Here is a 19,118-nt window from a genome sequence, read left to right as displayed (position 1 = left end):
GACGACTGAAGCGACTTAGCAGCAGCAAAGGGTCAATGCAAAGGCCCTGTCCTGGGGGCAGGAACCAGGACAAGCAAGGAGTTCTGGATGCAGGAGCAAAGCAAGCAAGAAAGAAGACACTTAGGAGATGTGGGAGAGTCGGGGCGGCAGGCGACAGACCATAGATGGGCCTGTTGGCCCCTGTATGGCCTCTGACTTTAACTCCACATAGAGAAGTAACATGATGTCCGTGCTGCGTGCTCAAGTCGCTTCAGTCGTGTCTGACTCTTCGTGACCCACAGACTGTAGCCCGCCAGGCTCCTCTGTCCATGGGATTCTCCAGGCAAGAAGACTGGAGTGGGTTGCCATGCCCTCCTCCAGAGGAGTAGTAACATGATAGAATTTACATATTCATAGGGTATCTCTGACTACTATACAGAAATAATCTTTAAAGTGATTCATTAACAGTTTTTTTGTACAAGTCACTTAAACTTTTTTTTTTAATCTCAGATTGGAGGATCAAATAAACATATCTTAATGTACTACATAAACTTCAGTGCTATTTCATGTTCTCCTTAGCCACACCCCCATGACAGCAATGATTTTACTGGGTGAGAGTTACTAGTTCTCTTATTTGCATCCCCATCAGATTCTTCAGTTCTTGGAACCTTGAAAATACCTCTTCTCATTTTTGTACCTGGCATCTCACCGGATGTTTAGCACACAGGAGGGACTCAACAAAGATGTGGTGGATAGAAGGTATTGTGAAACTTCGGAATTATAAAAGAGCTATAAAAAACAGAACTCTAAATCAGAATTCACATGTTAATAAGCTCCTTGTAGAAACACAAATCTTTGTTTCAAAACTAACAAACCTTTGTTCCAAAACCAACTGGAACTGTTGGTCATATTTATTCACTGTAATTCTGCAACTTGACAATATAATCAGCTCAGCTGGACCAAATCTGGAAACTCATGGGTAAATATGAAACTATTTTTCTTAACTGTGTGCACACAACTTAAGAGTAAAAGAGCCCAGAAAGGATTTTGCAACTTCACATCTGGAAATTTTCAGAATGTATATTTCTTTTAAATCATATTTTGTTTGACTCTTTGCTTATGTTTTAGAATGTCACCTAAAGGACCTATTTAGTGTGTTTTCAGATATATCTACCATGATATAAATACCTGGATTTTAAAAAGAAGTTACTTTAAAATAGTTTAAATGTCCTCCCCCACAAAAAATATTTATACTTGGCAATCTAGGGTAATAGAATCTCTGCATGTCAGTTAACTCTTTATTTTTAAAAAAACTATTGGATAAAATGCACATACTATGCCTTATAGTTTAATGTCGCTTGGATCATCATCACATTGGTGTTACCCAAAGTGAATGCCTAGAACTATATTCCTAAAGTGAAGCTTAATCGCCATTTACCTTTATATTTAGACAGTATTATTAATAACAGCCAATATATATAGAAAACACTTTCAAAGGTCAAAGTTTTCTCAAAACATTATCCTCAATCTATACCACTCAGGTTTACTTCCATTCCTTAAAAATGCACAGATTTCTTACCCTTAATATGATAACATACATTTTTAACTTTAACTGAAATTAAATATTTATTAAGAGGTATGCCCAGAGTATATGGAAGTCTTTGTTAGCATGTTTTAAATTTATTCATGCTAGGCAATTAAAATAATAAAACATGTGACAATATATTTCTGATAAAAATAAATCATTTCTTTATGTCAACATGGTCATTATTTATACTTAGTACTTGGGGTACAAAGTCATTCAAATTTCAAATATTATTAAGCATGTAGAAGTGCTAATTTCTGATTAACATAAGTTGAAAGTCAATCTCTGTTTGTCCTCTCCATTTGAAAATAATTTAAAGAAAAAGAAAATAAAGACTTTACAAGGCATTCCATTTTCCTGTACTCACAATTCTACAATGCACATGTTTCTTACAAATACACAGCAATGTACAGCAATCATCAATTGTCATCTGTTAAATTGCCAGCATTCTGAAATCAATTTGTTTCTTTAAACTCTTGAGTAGCACAAATATTTTAACTCGAGCAGCGACACAGGTAAAATCTATGAAGTCATTGTAAATTTGGTCGATGATTCTCTCAACAAGTTGATCTGAATAAAAGCAATCTGGAAACACTTGTATGGTAAAGGTGTTCTATAATGATGGGATGCCCACACCCCATTTACAGCTGCAGCATTGAGAATGATCAAAACATGTAATTATTATATTCTAGTCTCAATATACGCTCATCAGTGAGCACTACATTATCTCTACAAGAGACCAAATTATCTCTGAAAAAAGGCTATGCAGTGCAACAAGTTAGCTGTCCAATATATTGAATTTCTACACTTACTTTACACAGTGTCACTGGTTGGATGATTTTTGTGTCTTTACTCTCTATGAAAGATTTCTTTCTGGGTGAGTTTATTCATTCAATTTTGCACCGAAAGAAAAAAAAAAAAAAGGCGCACAATTTCCAAATCAGTTTTTAATTGCTAGATAATCCTCACTTAATTATAAATGGCTACTTGCAAGCATAATCATAATTTCCATAAAATCTGAAGTATGTATCTATGACACCCCAAGTTTTACTTAAAACAGTATTAAGCAGTTATAATGGTTGAAAGGGAAATAGCACATCGATCCTTATAACTGCTTTCTGTTTAATGTGGTTACTTGTCTTTTACACTTTCAACATTAATACACTGAACACAATGACAACCGCGGAGCCAGAAATAAATTCGGTCCATGTTTCCCACACAGAATTCTCCACCTGCAGTTGTAAAACTTTAGTTAAAACAGTCACACAAACAACAGTCACAGTAAAAGCATTTAAAAAACAAATAGGTTTACTCTTCACTTTTTCTCTGTTACCTTTGGAAATAAATGGTCCTTAAACACTTCAAAACTGTCCTCTAGGCAAATAAGTCACAAAGACGCAGGCTTACTTTTCCCTCCTTTCCAAGCATCGGTGCGGGCAGCTCCTGGAAATCCCCCTACCTGCTTCTCCCTCCCTGTACCAGGGCCAAAAGGAACCCCAGAGGAGCTCAAAAATCACGAATGGCTTGGAAACACAGCCTCAGAAAAGCCGGGATGCTGAATAATCATAGTTTAATTTCTGCTTTCACTTGCAAACAGTTTAAGAGAAAGCAAAGCAAGAAGCATCCGAGATACCACAAGCCTAGTGGTTGCCTTCTTAAAAGAGAAAAGAATGGAGTTCAGCCAGGCACAAAGGTCTCCATGGCAACAGTGAATTTAGACCCCCATCGGCATTATTTATGCAACATTTCATCACAAAAGGACCCTCCCACTAGCCTGCCTAGCAAATTCTAGTTTTCTAATCTTCCATTCCTTTGCCCCAAATTTGGGTCTGGATCTTTAACTATCTGTGTCTCAACATTAAAAAAAAAATTCCCGCAGAATCACAAAATCATCCTCAAACTGAATCTAGACTTTGGTTCCTTAGTGAATTCAAAGGCAGGAGATGGATTCAAGATTGTTTAGAGTTCATATTCAAAGCCAGTCTAGTTGTATTTAGAGATGGGCTCTGCAACCAACACAAGTTTATTCAACATCTTTTTTTTTTCAGTTTTTGAAATGAGATTGTAATTCAAGAAAAATAAAAAATAAGGCCAAGTGTAATCAACCCAAGGCTCACAGGAAAGAAAACTTGTCTAGATGCTAACTTTGAACCTAAATTTTAAATACTGACATCACCCCCGCCCACTCCTAGCCTTAAACACTTTTGAGTCTTTTACCTGATTTTTGCTATTTTAACCATGACTTCCAAACACATGAACTGAACGATGTATTTTACTGAACACTGTATCAAATGGACTCAGGTCCCATTTCATAATTATACAACCTGAATCAAATTTTTTAAAAAGGAGATAACAGCCCAATGTAACTGGATAACTGCAAATGTTAATAAGGTGATAACTTATAGAAGAAACATTGTCTTTAATTCTAAAACTTAAAGAACTATAATTGTCAGGATAATACTTGATAATGTCAAAAGGAGGTACTGCTACTCCCCATTTGAAAAGGATTGTATTTAGTATTAGCTCAAAGAAGAACTAAAAAGGGTGACTTTTTATGGTTTACTATATTGCTTAATTTTTTTAATTGAAGTATACTTGATTTACAATGTTGTGTTAGTTTCAGGTATACATCAAAGTGATTCAGTTATACACACACACACATATATACATATATATTTATTTTTAGATTCTTCTCCCTAATAGGTTATTACAACATGTTAAGTATAGTACTCTGCTACACAGTAAGTCTTTGTTGGTTATCTGTTTTACATATAGTAGAAATGACGACTTTTTAAAATTAATTTTTGATTTTTTAAAACAATATAAGCTTACTATTAAAAATTCAAACAGCACATACTTTTATAAAATAAAGGGTATTTCTTATTCCACATACCCTAACACCAATCGCACTCGCCCCTAATACTGTTGTATGTCCAAATCTAAAGCACGCAGCTTGACCCAGGTCTTGACTGACTATGTTGTTCCTAAGGTACTTTGGCAAGAATGCTTTATGGGGAAGCCTGTGTTCCTGCCAGTGCAGACTGGATGCTTCTGTTGCCTGGAGGACTGGTAACCACCATGGGGGTGTTATTCACCTAGAATGGGGTGTTCCTGGTGCCTGTAGATGTCAGCTCACTTTCATTTCTGTGAGGATGCTCCTGAATTCAGACAACTCTTGGCCCCCTACTTAGAGGTTCTATAATGTTTGTGAATGGGCTTCCCAAGTGGTAAAGTGGCTTAGTGATAAAGAACCCACTTGACAACGCAGGAGACTTAAGAGACATGGGTTTGATTACTGGGTCAAGAAGATCCCCTGGAAGAGGGCATGGCAACCCACTCCAGTATTCTTGCCTGGAGAATCCCATGGACAGAGGGGCCTGGTGGTCTACAGTCTAGAGGGTTGCAAAGAGTTGGACATGACTGAAGTGACTCAGCACACACACAGTGTTTGTAAATGAATCATTCAGGTATCTTCTGACACTGAAAACTGAAGAACAGAATTAAAAGCCAGGCTGGCAGTCTCTTTTAAGAAAATTATTTTCCCAGGTGATAACATCTCATACATTAGTTCCGAGCTATCTCTCTTCCATATCGATTGCCTTCTTTTTTCTTGCTTTTATGTATTTTTTTTCTCTTCTGCTTTATTCCCTCATACCAGGTCTCTATATTCCTGCACTATTATTCTTCTTGAGGCTTCTAATGTGGTTTCATTTCAGGAAATGGCTTTATTTTTTCCTATTTTTTTTCATGAGCATTGCCAGTTTATTGTTATTCTTTCCACATCTTTTTTGTCTTATCATCATCTCTTTGATTTCACTTTCCCCTCATGATTTTAAATGTCTTCAGGCTATAAAAAAAGAATATGGCTAATTTTCTCTTAAGCTTTCTGGGGGTAATTTTATCTTTTGGAATGATACTTTCTCTGCTTTTTGTATATCACTGTGTTACTTTCTTCTCTTTCTAATTTGTTACTTTAAAAAACAGGGTTAACCCACTGTCTTATATTTAAACACTTTATTTTATTACTTATTTTTCAATTATGACAACCTTATCTTGGCCTAACTTCTGCTTACTAACTGATTGGGAAGGAGAAAGTGCAGAGTATGAAGGAAGTGAAAACAAAAAATGCAGTTCTTGAAACACCCCCTTCAAGATGATTCTCTCTTGTTGGAGCTTGTCCTCTACAGGGCTTTTTGTCTCTCCCATTCCCCACCATGTCTTCGGGACTCTGTGTTCCAGTGAAGGATGCTGAGTCCTGACACTTCCTTTCTTCCATCCATCTTTCTCTCCTTCCTACTTTTTTCAGAATGAAATTTGCATACAGAATGAAATCTGAAAAGCGGTTTCTAAACTCTGCATACCTTCTTTATGTGAGTTTGTGGCTGATTCTGTCTAGCATTATTGTATGTGGAATTGTATTCCTATTTTTTTTTTTTTTGTATTCTTGGTTGATCTTAGTGTTCTCTGAAGAAAGCAGAATTGTGGACTTCGTGGAATATCCATTCTAATGGTTTAAAACTTGATCTAAAAAAGCACAAATACTTGGTTTCCATAAAATTCAACAGTCATTTATAGTTTAAGAAACCAGCTTTGCAAACTAGGCATGGAGAGTGGTCCCCTCCATTTGATAATGAAAACAATTACAGTAAGAGTTAAATATTAAAAACTTCTCCTTAACCATGAATGAAAAATCATTCACTGCTACCACTATGCTTCCTAACACCATACTAGGGATCTTCAGTGATAGAGTAAAAATCAAAAGGAAATGTACAAAAAACACCCATTTTCTTTATGTATATTGTATGCATGTTAGTAGCTCAGCTGTGTCCGACTCTTTGCAACCCCACAGACAGTAGGCAGCCATTGGATTCTGTCCATGGGATTCTCCAGGCAAGAATACTGGAATAAGTAGCAATTTCACTTCTCCAGGGGATCTTCCTGACCCAGGGATCAAACCTGAGTCTCCTGCATTGCAGGTGGATACTTTACCATCTGAGTCATCAGTGAAGACCTTATATATACTAGCAATAAAGAAATTAAAGCTACTGCTTTAATTTTTATCATATTTACATTATAGAAAAGATCTAATAACTTGGACTATATCTATGAAAGTGGCAAAAGACCTCTACACTAAACACTAGACAATGTAAGCAGCTCCTTTGCCTCTTTTCTGTTTGTTCATCCCTGTTTTCCTCAGACCTTCATTATAAAGATGAGGTAGGGGGTTCAGGATGGGGAACACGTATACACCCGTGGCGGATGCATGTTGATGTACGGCAAAACCAATACAATATTGTAAAGTAATTAGCCTCTAATTAAAATAAATAAATTTAAATTAAAAAAAATCAAAAATAAAATCACACCAAAAAAAAAAAAAAGATGAGATCACTAGGCAACATTTAAACTCTGAGAGATAGTGAAGGACAGGGAAGCCTGGAGTGCTGCAGTCCATGGGGCTGGAAAGAGTCAGACATGACCGAGCGACTAAACAACAACAAAGGCAACATTTAACCTAGCTCCTTATTTTTGCTTTACTCAACATACACAATGCCTTGCTTAACCTGTTGATTCCCTTCTTTCACTAGAAGGAAGAAGAGTGATGAATGTCTGACTCTACACCCCCAGCTTCCACTTATTAAATTTTCAGGCAGACCATGCAGGCAAGAAAGCATCCAAGGAAGATCAGGAGAAGTCAGCAGGTTGGCATGCAGTGCAAAGTGATGAAGAATCTGACCTCCTCCTTTAATGATTAACTGAGATTATTTCCCCTTTTTTCACTTTAAAAATTGTCATGGCTAGCTAAGCATAATCTTCAGAGTTGGTTGCTGGACATGAGTCCATCTTCTCCCTAGATTGCCAGCTTTTCTGAATAAACCATCTTTCCTGTCTACTGACCCTGCCCCTTCGATTATTGGTTTTTGAGCAGCAAGCAGCCTAACCTGACTTGGCAACAACAACCTATTGAAATTAAAGCTGACCTAAATGATTGGAGGGAAATACTGTGTTTATGGACCGACAGATAAAATATTGTAAAGATTCCAGTCTCCTTAGGTTAATTGATAGAGTTAACACAATTCCAATCCAAACCGCAGCATCTTTTATTTTTTTTCCAGGCATGGGAGAGGCTGAGACAAGGGATGGTGGATTGTAAAAGGTATATGAAAATGCAAGTGGCCAAGAAAAGCAAGAAGTCTGGAAAAAAAGAAACAAACCCAGAAGGCTGAAACTAACAGATAAGAAAGCACATTACAAAGCAGTGGCAATTAAGGCCATGAGGTATCCATGTAAGGAGAGACAGAACAGTGAAACGAGATCATCTGGATACCAAGCTACACACATATCTAATTTATGAGGCTGATGACATTCGTGCAGTGGAAAAGATGATGCTTTCCTCTGGATATCCGTACAGTGAAAAAATGCGCCTTGATCCCCATCTCAAAAATATGCAAAAATCAATTCCATATAAACTGCTGGTCTAGATATGAAAGATTAAACAATAAAGTTCTGAAAGTAAAATATAGAACACATGCATGATGTTACAGTAGCCAAGGCTTTCTCATGCAGGATACAAAAAATGCTAATAAAACAAGTAAAAAAGTTATAAGTTGGACCATATTCATTGGGGAATTCATTTTATCAAAGATTCCACTAAAAAGGTGAAGGAGCAGTAGTGGAAGAATATTCTGTGTACGTGTGTGTGTTTGTATATATGTATATATACTTCAAAATACTTGGACAAGCACTTTATAAAACAGGTTATGCACACAGCCAATAAACAAATGAAAAGATGAACAACTTCCTTTCATTACTCACAAGGCAAGGAACATACAGATTTAAACTTTCATAGGATATCAATGCGTATCAGAAGGGTTATGATAAAAAAGGGGGAGAAGAGAAAAATACCAAATATTGGCCAATAACTGGGTGTTACCATAACTTTCATAGACTGTGAATGGGAATATAAAATGGAAAAAGAAATTTCATGTCTTTCCATCTCTTTTAAAAGTCTTTTTATGCATATTTTATGTCCCAGAAATCCTGCTCTCAGGTATAGACTCAACAGAAACGTGTGTAAACATGTCTTCTGATGAAGACATCACCTAGAACACTCATATCTGTAGTATTCATATCAGCCCCCACTGGACACTACTGAAATGCCCAATTGTGAGAATGGGTTTAGCATGGTACATGCACACCATCAAATGCTATTCAGCAAAGAAAATAAAACAACAACCAAATGCAGTACTGTGGTCAAGTGTTAGACACATAATCTTGAGCAAGTTTTACCTGATGGCATACACTCGTTTTTGTATGTATGTTATACTTAAACAGTAAAACCCTACATTATTTTCTGTCCCAGATTTTTGAACGCTGTAAGAGGCATGCATGTGAACAGGAACATTATTTCTGTTCTAACGTGCTTGATTTTGTTTAAATCCCATTTCAGTTCTTGAAGTTTCCAGGAATATCCTTATAAATTTTGTTTTAAAAAAGATTTTTAAGTCTTACAAAACAAAAGTAGAACCAAAGGATGAAGGACTCACTATTTTGCGTGGTATCACCCATTTAAAAATAATTCACTATATTGCGGTCCTTTTAGGCAAATAATCCAATTTCTTAGACCAGATAAAAAGAAACTGCAATTTAGTATCCTGACTACTTTTATATACTGACAACAGGGTAGAAGAAGCACTAATACGAGAATGGTTTAACATGAATAAGTGACAGACTTTGTAGTGATTTTAAAATAAGTTTAAAATGAATAGTTTACTTTTTTTTTTTATTATTTTGATAAAACCCGGTTTTTCCATGAGACGTTTTTAAAGACTCTTCCAGTAATTTGGGCTGTTCATTTTCTGAGAATCAGCATTCCAGTGGAAAACTCTAATTCTATTTATTATCCCTCCAGACTCTAAGGTGTAAAATTACACATGATTGACAGCCAAATTACTGAGCTGGCCTTCTGAGGGGCATGGTGAAGCTCCAGCACAAAGATTCTTTTGCAATTAAATGGTTGCAAGGAGTCATATTTTTAGAGCCAGTTCAGCATTTCATTTGCAGTCTGCAGTTATCTCTGCTGTCCATGACCAGAATGGATGGCAGGACGTGGGAGAGGAAAGAAAGGAAAAAAAGAAAGAGGAAGGAAGTCAAACAAACCACGCTGGCCTTTTGCCCAGGGCCCTGGTCGTGACAGAGGCTCAAATAAAACCGAAACCTCCATGCCTCCCGCTACTACTAAACCCTGGTGACCTGTTACAGGACACCCTCGGAAGTAGGACCCTCTGTACTTAGAGGCTGGACACACGTACCTTCACACACCTGTTCCTACTTGTGCACTGATGTAAATTTGAACCCTCTAACTGGGAGTGCAGGCTCTATATACTGAATCCCATAAAACATATTTTGGTGCTCATTTGCCCTACTGGGATAAATACCTTTTATTTGAGACCTTTCATCCTGGGCAGTATATTCCTCTTCCTTCACTCTATGCCTTAAATTAAAGTTCATGTAAAAGATCTCAAACTGAAGACAAAGGATTTCAGGGCTCCCCTCTGGCATCATAATTAGTTCACTGTATTCAAAGCACTCTTGGTTTCTTACACAGGATGTATATCGGCCATCCAGTTACAGCTTAGCAAATCCCTGGCATCCTTGCTGATGCAGACTGTCAATTCATGAAATGCATATAAATTTATATTTTGGGCATAAACAAAGCTTAAAGACAGGGATCTCCAGTTACGGAATGTATGACTGCAAAGAGTGCAAGCAAATGAATTTAGAACACAGTTTTTAGTACATTCGTCCATTAGAGGTAGAAATATATCTGCTGCATAGACTACTCCTAAAATGCTACAATTCAACAGTTTTACAATGAGTATATATATATGCACTTTCTAAGTACTACTGATAACAAATGCAGAATTATTCATTTTAAAGTCATCTCTCTGTCTCTCACACAAGCCTGCACAATCACACACGTGCGTGCACACACACACACACATATACATGTTTTTTTGGCAGAATGATGCAACATTTTAAATTACAAAGGAGAATTTTCCTATGGCAGAACTCAGATGGAAAGGGTCTTATTTTACCCTTTTTCATAATTCAAGCATGTATCTGAGGCACTATCTAAGAAGTAACTCAATTTATCTGGCTACTAAGATTATTGCATCTTAATCTCCTAGTATTAAAAGTAGCATTTGTTTCGATTTTTTGCATAATTAGCTCATGCCTTTACTTGATATTCTTGAACATTTCTGTAAAGTGGTGATCATGAATAATACTCTGTCAAAACAGAGTGGGCACTGTTCCTTTGGCCGGAGTTAGGTATTATGTCACTGCCCCAGGCCGAAGCACCTCAGGAATACCAATAAGAGAACGCACATGACTAAGCATTTTAAATTCTTCCCACAATGTGTTTGGCTAAGACACATGCCAAGGAGAATACTTTAAAAGTATTTCTTTGCAAAAAAGACTAAAGATCAAAGAAATCAGAAGGCAGCATTTAAAACAAACATGAGTCAATTCTTAAAAACATGCATTTCAATACACCAAGTCATAACTCTATGAATATTTTGGTATAATTATTCCCTGTAGAAGACATTCTCCTTGGTATTAGCATGATATCTTACATTTAGCCTGGAACATTCTGTCCTCTCACTCTTGAGATTTAACTGTGTCTTGGGAAGTTAAATACAGAGGACACTGGCTACCGGCACGTCTGTCATGAAGATGGGGGTGGGGGTTACACAGGGATGAACAGGCTGAATACGTCAGACATTCCTGTAACTCTAGGACTCAAGTATTCTTGTGCTTTGTGTTTGGTTTTTCTCAGCAGTGTTGTTTTTTTTTTTTTTTTTTTTAACTTAGAACAGTATTTAAATATTTGGTCAACAGTCTTTCATGAATTATAATATATTTGTTCCATTTCTTTTTGGGTGCCTGACAATAATCTCTAACTTCCCTCTTTGTCCTGTGGTGGGGTTGGATGTGTGTGGAGTCTGCAGAAAATATAAGACTCTACAGTTTTGTTTTTTTTTTCTAAATGAAGGATAATGACTTTACAGAATTTTGCTGTTTCCTCAACATGAATCAGCCATAGGTATACATATATCCCTTCCCTTTTGAACCTCCCTCCCATCTCCCTCCCCATCCCACCCCTCTAGGTTGAAACAGAGCCCCTGTTTGAGTTTCCTGAGCCACACAGCAAATTCCCGTTGGCTACCTATTTTACATATGATAATGTAAGTTTCCATGTTACTCTTTCCATACATCTCACTCTTTCCTCCCCTTTTCCCATGTCCATAAGTCTATTCTCTCTATTTCTCCACTGTTACCCTGTAAATAAATTCTTCAGTACCATTTTTCTAGATTCCATATATATGTGTAACACTGTATATTAAACATGTATGAATTACTACAGGATCAGTGCCTTATCATTTGTTGATATATTACATTCTCTTTTGAGAATTTTGAAGAATTTTCTACAAGATGTTTTGAATACACTTCTATTCACGAACATTGCCCAAACACAGGTATACAAAAACGGAGGTGTTTCACAGTATGATGCAGCTTAAGTTGATTCTAGAATTGATACTGCATATCTGAAATAAGCGTGTATTAGAATGCCTACAGGCTAAAGTTATAGCTCTTTAAAGCTCCTAAATACTGAGGTTGGTCTCTTTGTAAGTGTAGCCCATCTAAAATGAAATGATTCCCTGACATTTTCAAAATTTCTCAGGTCATCCAATGGACTCCATGAAATATTAAGGTTCATTCAGCTCTGTAGATTTGTGCTGTGTTCCCTATATCTTGCTATAAATTCCTAATTTGGCCTCCATCAATCCCTTGCTTCCCTTGCTTCCCTTAATTCACAATCATGCTCTCTGGACAGGGGCATATTTGAAAAAATAATGAAGATGGGACGAGCTGGCATTTTATTGGGTCAGTAACTCAGAACCGGATAACAAGGAAAACTCACTTCACACACACCTGAAACTGCCTCTGCCCTCATCCTCATGGGATAAGGAACAGCTGTCTCTTTCACTGTATTACTGAAAAAGCCTCTTGAGCACAGAATGGAATTTTACCACTGTTTCTGCACACATATAAATGGAACAAGTTAAATTTTCATTTTATCAATGAGAAAAGAGATTCAGGAGGATTAAAAAATTTGCCTCAAATCACATAGATTTTATGTAGTGAAACTTTATGAGAACTTCAGCAGTTTGACTTCAGAACGGATGTTCTTATCCACTAGGATATTTATCGTGGACAACGGTTTGTCTCCTGGAGTCCTGCCTCAAAACCACAGTTGCACCATGTATTTATGGGGTGTCCATAGCAATGAAGAATCAGATTGTCCACTTGCCTACCTCTTACCAAGGAAGAAGGTTCTGATGAGGAGAAATTCCAGCCCTGTAAGAATCAGCCATCATGGCTTCCCCACTGGCTCAGCAGGTAAAGAATCCGCCTGCAATGCAGGAGACACAGGAGATGCTGGTTTGAGCCCTGGGTTGGGAGGATGCCCTGGAGGAGGGCATTCTTGTCTGGAGAATCCCATGGATGGAGAAGCCTGGCCGGCTACAGTCCAGAGGGTCGCAAAGGTCAGACATGGCTGATCGACTGGGTACAAGCACAAGAATCAGCCACGTTCCCAAAGGAGTGAGCGCCCAAGGGCTGCCCTCGATCCAGTTGACCTACTGAGTAATCCTTACCAACCAGGATTTTTGCCAACCATTTTAAAGGTCATTAGGCCAATGTTGTACACAGAAATCTGAAAATCCTTTTTCCACTTACATTTGAATGACTTATCCGAACTTCTTTAAATGAAAGGAAACATATTTCGCTTTCTCCTTTATTAGCCTCCTAGGGGAATGTTTACAAGATGAGGGAAGAGAGGGGGTGTCTATCACTTACAGTCTTATAATATATGGATTGAAGACCAAGAGTGGAACAAAAGCATATCTTTAGTCATCACAAAATTTACCAGAAGTATAGGACTTAACCAAAAAATTTTATCAATAAAGGCAAGGGTAAAATGTTAATATTCATTAAAGCTAATATTCACTAAGGACTGGCTTATAAACATCAAAAGTAAGTACAGTGCCCATGTACTCAGTTGCTCACTTGTGTTGGACTCTTTGTGACCCCATGGACTGTAGCCCGCCAGGCTCCTCTGTCCATGGAATTCTGCAGGCAAGAACACTGAAGTGGGTGAAGAACACTGAAGATTCCCTTCTCCAGGGAACCTTCCCCATCAGGGATCAAACCTGTGTCTCCTGCATTGGCAGGCAGATTCTTTACCACTGTGCTACCTGGGAAGCCCAAGCAATATTTGGGGTACCTTAAAAAACTATAAAAATCTATGTATAATATGCATTTTTTGGGCTTCCCTGGTAGCTCAGCTGGTACAGAATCCACCTGCAATGCAGGAGACCCCCAGTTCAGTTGCTTGGTCGGGAAGATCACCTGGGGGAGGGTTAGGCTACCCACTCCAGTATTCTTGGGCTTCCCTGATGGCTCAGCCGGTAAAGAATCTGCCTGCAATGCAGGAGACCTGGCTTTGATCCCTGAGTTGGGAAGATCCCCTAGAGGAGGGCACAGCAACCCACTCTAGTATTCTTGTTTGGAGAATGCCCACAGACAGAGGAGCCTGGTGGGCTACAGTTCATGGGGTGGCAAAGAGCCGGACATGACTGAGCGACTAAGCACAGAACATAAAATGTACCAACTTCCCTGGTAGCTCAGATGGTATAAAATCTGCCTGCAGTACAGGAGACCTGCATTCATTCCCTGGATTGGGAAGATCTCCTGGAGAAGGGAATGGCAACCCACCCTAGTATTCTTGCCTAGAGAATTCCGTGGTCAGACCATGGGTTCACAAAGAGTCAGACAAGACTGAATGACTCACACGTCACATTTTTTACATGTATATTCATTATACTGTATTTTTAAAAAATAACTAATTAATTAATTATTTTTGGTTGCTCTGGGCCTTTGTTGCTGCAGCCAGGCTTTCTCTAATTGCAGCAAATGGGGGTTACTGTCCAGTGGTAGGTGGGCTTCTCACTGCAGGGGCTTCTCGTTGTGGAGCAAGGGCTCTAGAGTGTGGCTCTGTAGTTGTGGAGCACGAACCCTCCCACACTAGGGACTGAACCCATGTTCCCTGCACTGGCAGGTGGATTCCTAGCCACTGGACCACTGGGGAAATCCTGTGCTTCATTTTTGAAAGTTGAAAAAATATGTCAGCAATTAAGACAATATATGTGCATATCATTTAAAGTGAAGACCTGCATAGGAGATTATATTTCAAAATGACTGGGCAGCGTGCTTTCAGACAATGATGCTGGTAATGAAAGGTTTGATCTGGAGAGAAATGTCAGCAATTAGCTTCACAATAGCAGCCCAGAAGCTGAAGGGAATGAGAGTTTTGGTGATAAAAATGCAACAGGAACAACACTGTGAAGGTTTCCATGAGGGCCTGTCTACTGGTGAGATTGAAAGCTCACATATGAATGGCTGAATTAAATGAAAAGAATGTAAAGAATTCTAAATCTAACGAGTACTGTAATTTGGCTTATGTAAAGCAGCAAGGACATTTTTTTTTTTGTGGGTGATATACTCATTTAGTAGTACTATACATGGATGTAGATATATTTCAGAATATCTCATCTCTGAAATGAAAAAATATGTGAATATGTATTTGCAGTGATAGATACATGAATAAGAGCATGCAAACATACATTTCACATACATATGTTGAACAACAAATGCTTGAAGTATCATAGGAATGTCAGTACCCCATATATTTTGTTTCTTCTTTCCATAGTATAATATTCACCTTTTTTCTATTTGTGACCTAATTGAAATGATCAGATTCTACTCCTCTCCTTTTTGCACAGATTCTTTCTTCCAATGCTATGGAAAATGGTACTTTGTATCTATTTTATTTTCTTCTGCAGAAAACTGCCCTGAAAGGAAGAGACATCATCGTAAGCCATAAATAATTGGAACCGATTTAATTCAGGCTATTAAAAATAAAATTTAGATCTCTAAATTCTAATGATGTGTGTTCAAAAATCCTGAGTCATTGTGGATTTATTAAAATTATTTTATTAGATGTAATTGTTGGTATTTAATTGTTCACCTCTCACAACTCATTAAGGGTTTAATAACTAATACTTTTCTAAATGAGAAATATCATGATAAGTATATAAATATACATATTTCCTTATAGTTTACAAAATGGTTTTACCTAAATTATCATTCTGGATCATCTTCATATTCTTTCAATTATATATTAATATAAAAAACTGGAGAGGTTTTGTGAATTTATTAACAGAAAGCTAATTTGTATCAAAATTCTTATCTGGAAAGTTAAATAACCAAGCTAAAAAAAAAAAAATTCAGGCACAAACTAAAATATGCTTAAGTACTTAGTGCTCATTAAAGAAAGTATTTGGACAGCACAATGCTTTAAAACAGTAGTGGATTCCCATCAACCACTATAGTCCCCCACCCAGCTCTTGAGAAGTTTTTGCCAAGTAGTGAAAAGTGACCTCCCTCCCCGACTAGCCTTATTCCCAAGGCTCAGGCAGAGAGGAACATTTCTCCAAGAGTGTGTTAATTAAGTCCCTTAACAATAACAGGGTGTAAAGCAGTATAAGATTTTAATTTGTCTTTCTATGGAAATTCATGATAGGACATCTTTTTCATCTATTTTGTTATTGCAAAATACACCATCACAATAATTGAATTTTTAACACTGCAAATGGCTCATAACAACACCTTGTATCACCACTTCAATTCTAATTTTAACATAATTAGGACATTATAGGTAGAGAGATAGTAAAGCTATTTTCTTTTTTTTTTCATTGTCAGCACCAAGAATAACTCCATGATTTTTGTCATCTGGGAAGATTAAAGAAGCAACATGGATGAGTATTTCTTTTCAGACAAGTTCCCATAGACATGTGTCAGTCTGCATAATAAACACAATGACATTAGATAGCACTATTCAAATGCTTTCTTGGCAGTTGCAGTAAGAAACAAGGGTGCTGCCCTTTGGCCACAGAGACCAGAGTGTCTCCTCCGGTGTCTGTCCGCTGACACGCTGAGCCAGGGACATTAAGGGAATAACCCGACAACAGGCTGGTTTGGGAAAGAGAGAAAGCAAGAGACAGCTTCACTTGCTCTTGCTTTAAATATTAACAAACAAAACATCAACAATCTAGAATACTGCTTTTCATTTTTCAAGTTGCTAATATTAATGTATAATGGTGGTTTGAGGCAATCTTTGTTCTAGAATTCTCCTGTGACACCGGTAGCCTAAAATCAATGAGGGGCTAAATCAAGGACAAAGTTACGAGACGATCTATGAAAATACTTTGATGACTATAATACAGATTAATCATTTAGTAAGTTAAAAGCATAGATGGATGCTTCTTGCATTTTTCTCTACCTTATTACAGAGTAAAGAGGTATTTAGAAGAAGGGAACTTCACAACGGGCATCTTAACAACTGAACAAACCAGCACTCTTGCCTGGAAAATCCCATGGACGGAGGAGCCTGATAGGCTACAGTCCATGGGGTCCAAGATTACCTGCCAATGTCTGTTTTGAAATAGATTGGATTCCCAAAGAAATCCACAGTTCAGGGCTAATTACAGAGGTGCTGCATTCTACTTCATAATCATATGATTTAATTATTTCTTCTTTTTATTACTTTTTATTGAAGCATAGTTCATTCGTTATGTCAGCAAACCTGGAAGACCCAGCCATGGCCGCAGGACTGGAAAAGGTCAATCCTCATCTCAATTCCCAAGGAGGATAGTACCAAAGAATGTGCTAACCATCGGACAATTGCACTCGTCTCCCATGCTAGTAAGGTCATGCTTAAAATCCTACCTGCTAGGCTTCAGCATTATGTGAACCAAAAGATTCCAGATGTCCACGTTGGGTTTAGAAAAGGAAAAGGAACTAGAGATCAGATTCCAACATTTGTTGGACTACAGAGAAAGCAAAGGAAATTCAGAAAATCATCTATTCCTGTTTCATCAACTAAGCTAAAGTCTTTGACTGTGTGAATCATGACAAACTATGGAAAGTTCTTAAAGAGATGAGAATACCAGACCATCTTACCTGTCTCCTGAGAAACCTGTATGTGGGTCAAGAAGCAACAGTTAGAATGCTTTATGGAACAACTGATTGGTTCAAGATCAAGAAAGGAGTACGACAGGGCTGTCTGCTGACATCCACTTTGTTTAACCTATACAGTGAGCGCATCATGAGAAATGCCGGGCTGGATGAGTTACAAGCTGGAATCAAGATAAGTGGGAGAAACATCAACAATCTCAGATATGCAGATGATACCACTCTAATGGCAGAAAAAAAGAGGAACTAAAGAGCCTCTTGATGAGGGTGAAGGAGGAGAGTGAAAGAACTGGCTTACGACTAAATATTGAAAAAAAAATAAAAAAAGAAACAAGATCATGGCATCTGGCCCCATTACTGCATGGCAAATAGAAGGCAAAAAGGTGGAAGTAGTGACAGATTTCCTCTTCCTGGGCTCCAAAATCACTGCAGATGGTGACTGTAGCCATGAAATCAGAAGATGATTGCTCCTTGGCAGGAAAGCTATGACAAACCTAGACAGTGTGTTTGTTGAAAAGCAGAGACATTACTTGGCCGACAAAGGTCTGTATAGCCAAGGCTATGGTCTTCCCAGTGGTCACATACAGTTGTGAAAGCTGGACTGTAAAGAAGGCAGAGTGCCAAAGAACTGATACCTTTGAACTGTGGTGCTGGAGAAGACTCCTGAGAGTCCCTTGGACAGCAAGGAGATCAAACCAGTCAATCTTAAGGGAAATCAACCCTGAATACTCTTTGGAAGGACTGATGCTGTAGTATTTTGGTCTTCTGATGCGAACAGCTGACTCACTGGAAAAGTTCCTGATGCTGGGAAAGATTGAGGACAGAAGGAGAAGAGGGTGTCAGAGGATGAGATGGCTGGATGGCATCATCAATGCAATGGAGATGAATTTGGGCAAATTTTGGGAGGTGGTAAGGGACAGAGAGGCCTGGCAAGCTGCACTCTGTGGGGTGACAAAGAGTTGGATATGATTGGGTGACTGAACAACAACAGCATCAACACTTCATTTCCATAATCACAAGATTTTAATGTACAATGTCAAACTCCTGAAGATTATTTTCTCTAAAAATAAAAGCCAATGTAGAAAGACATAGGTTGAGTTTAAGACAAATGAAAATTTTGTAGAGAAGTCTATTATACAGCTCAACAAAGCTGAGAAATCATTCAGTTTGTGTAGGTTTGACTTTTCATTCATTCAACAAATATTAATAGTTATTAGACATCTGTTTTGCTCCTGGCACTATTCTGAAGGGTAGTAAAATACTCAGATGGCTTCCTAGGTGGCGCTAGTGGTAAATAATCTACCTGTCAATGCAGGAAACACAAGAGACAGGGGTTTGATCCCTTAGTTGGGAAGATCTCCTGGACCAGGAAATGGCAACCTACTCCAGTACTCTT

General features: G+C 37.9%; 1 protein-coding gene across 3 annotated transcripts in view; it reads right to left on the bottom strand.

The window, feature by feature from the left end:
• The window catches only part of CTNND2 (catenin delta 2), a 1,127,175-nt gene that overhangs the window by 743,936 nt on the left and 364,121 nt on the right, over positions 1-19,118 (bottom strand). Inside the window, exon 1 of one of the 3 annotated variants that reach the window (XM_044932646.2) lies at positions 2,898-2,913. The exons of the other annotated variants lie outside the window; for them this stretch is intronic. The gene's annotated coding sequence lies outside the window, so the exon portion shown is untranslated. Of the gene's footprint in view, positions 1-2,897; positions 2,914-19,118 lie in introns of those variants that run through there. 3 annotated transcript variants of the gene reach the window in all.

This window comes from Bubalus bubalis, chromosome 19 (assembly GCF_019923935.1).
Source record: "Bubalus bubalis isolate 160015118507 breed Murrah chromosome 19, NDDB_SH_1, whole genome shotgun sequence".
NCBI classification, from domain to species: domain Eukaryota; kingdom Metazoa; phylum Chordata; class Mammalia; order Artiodactyla; family Bovidae; genus Bubalus; species Bubalus bubalis.
Note: the sequence above shows the minus strand (reverse complement) of the source record. Positions and strands in the feature narration are given on the sequence as shown.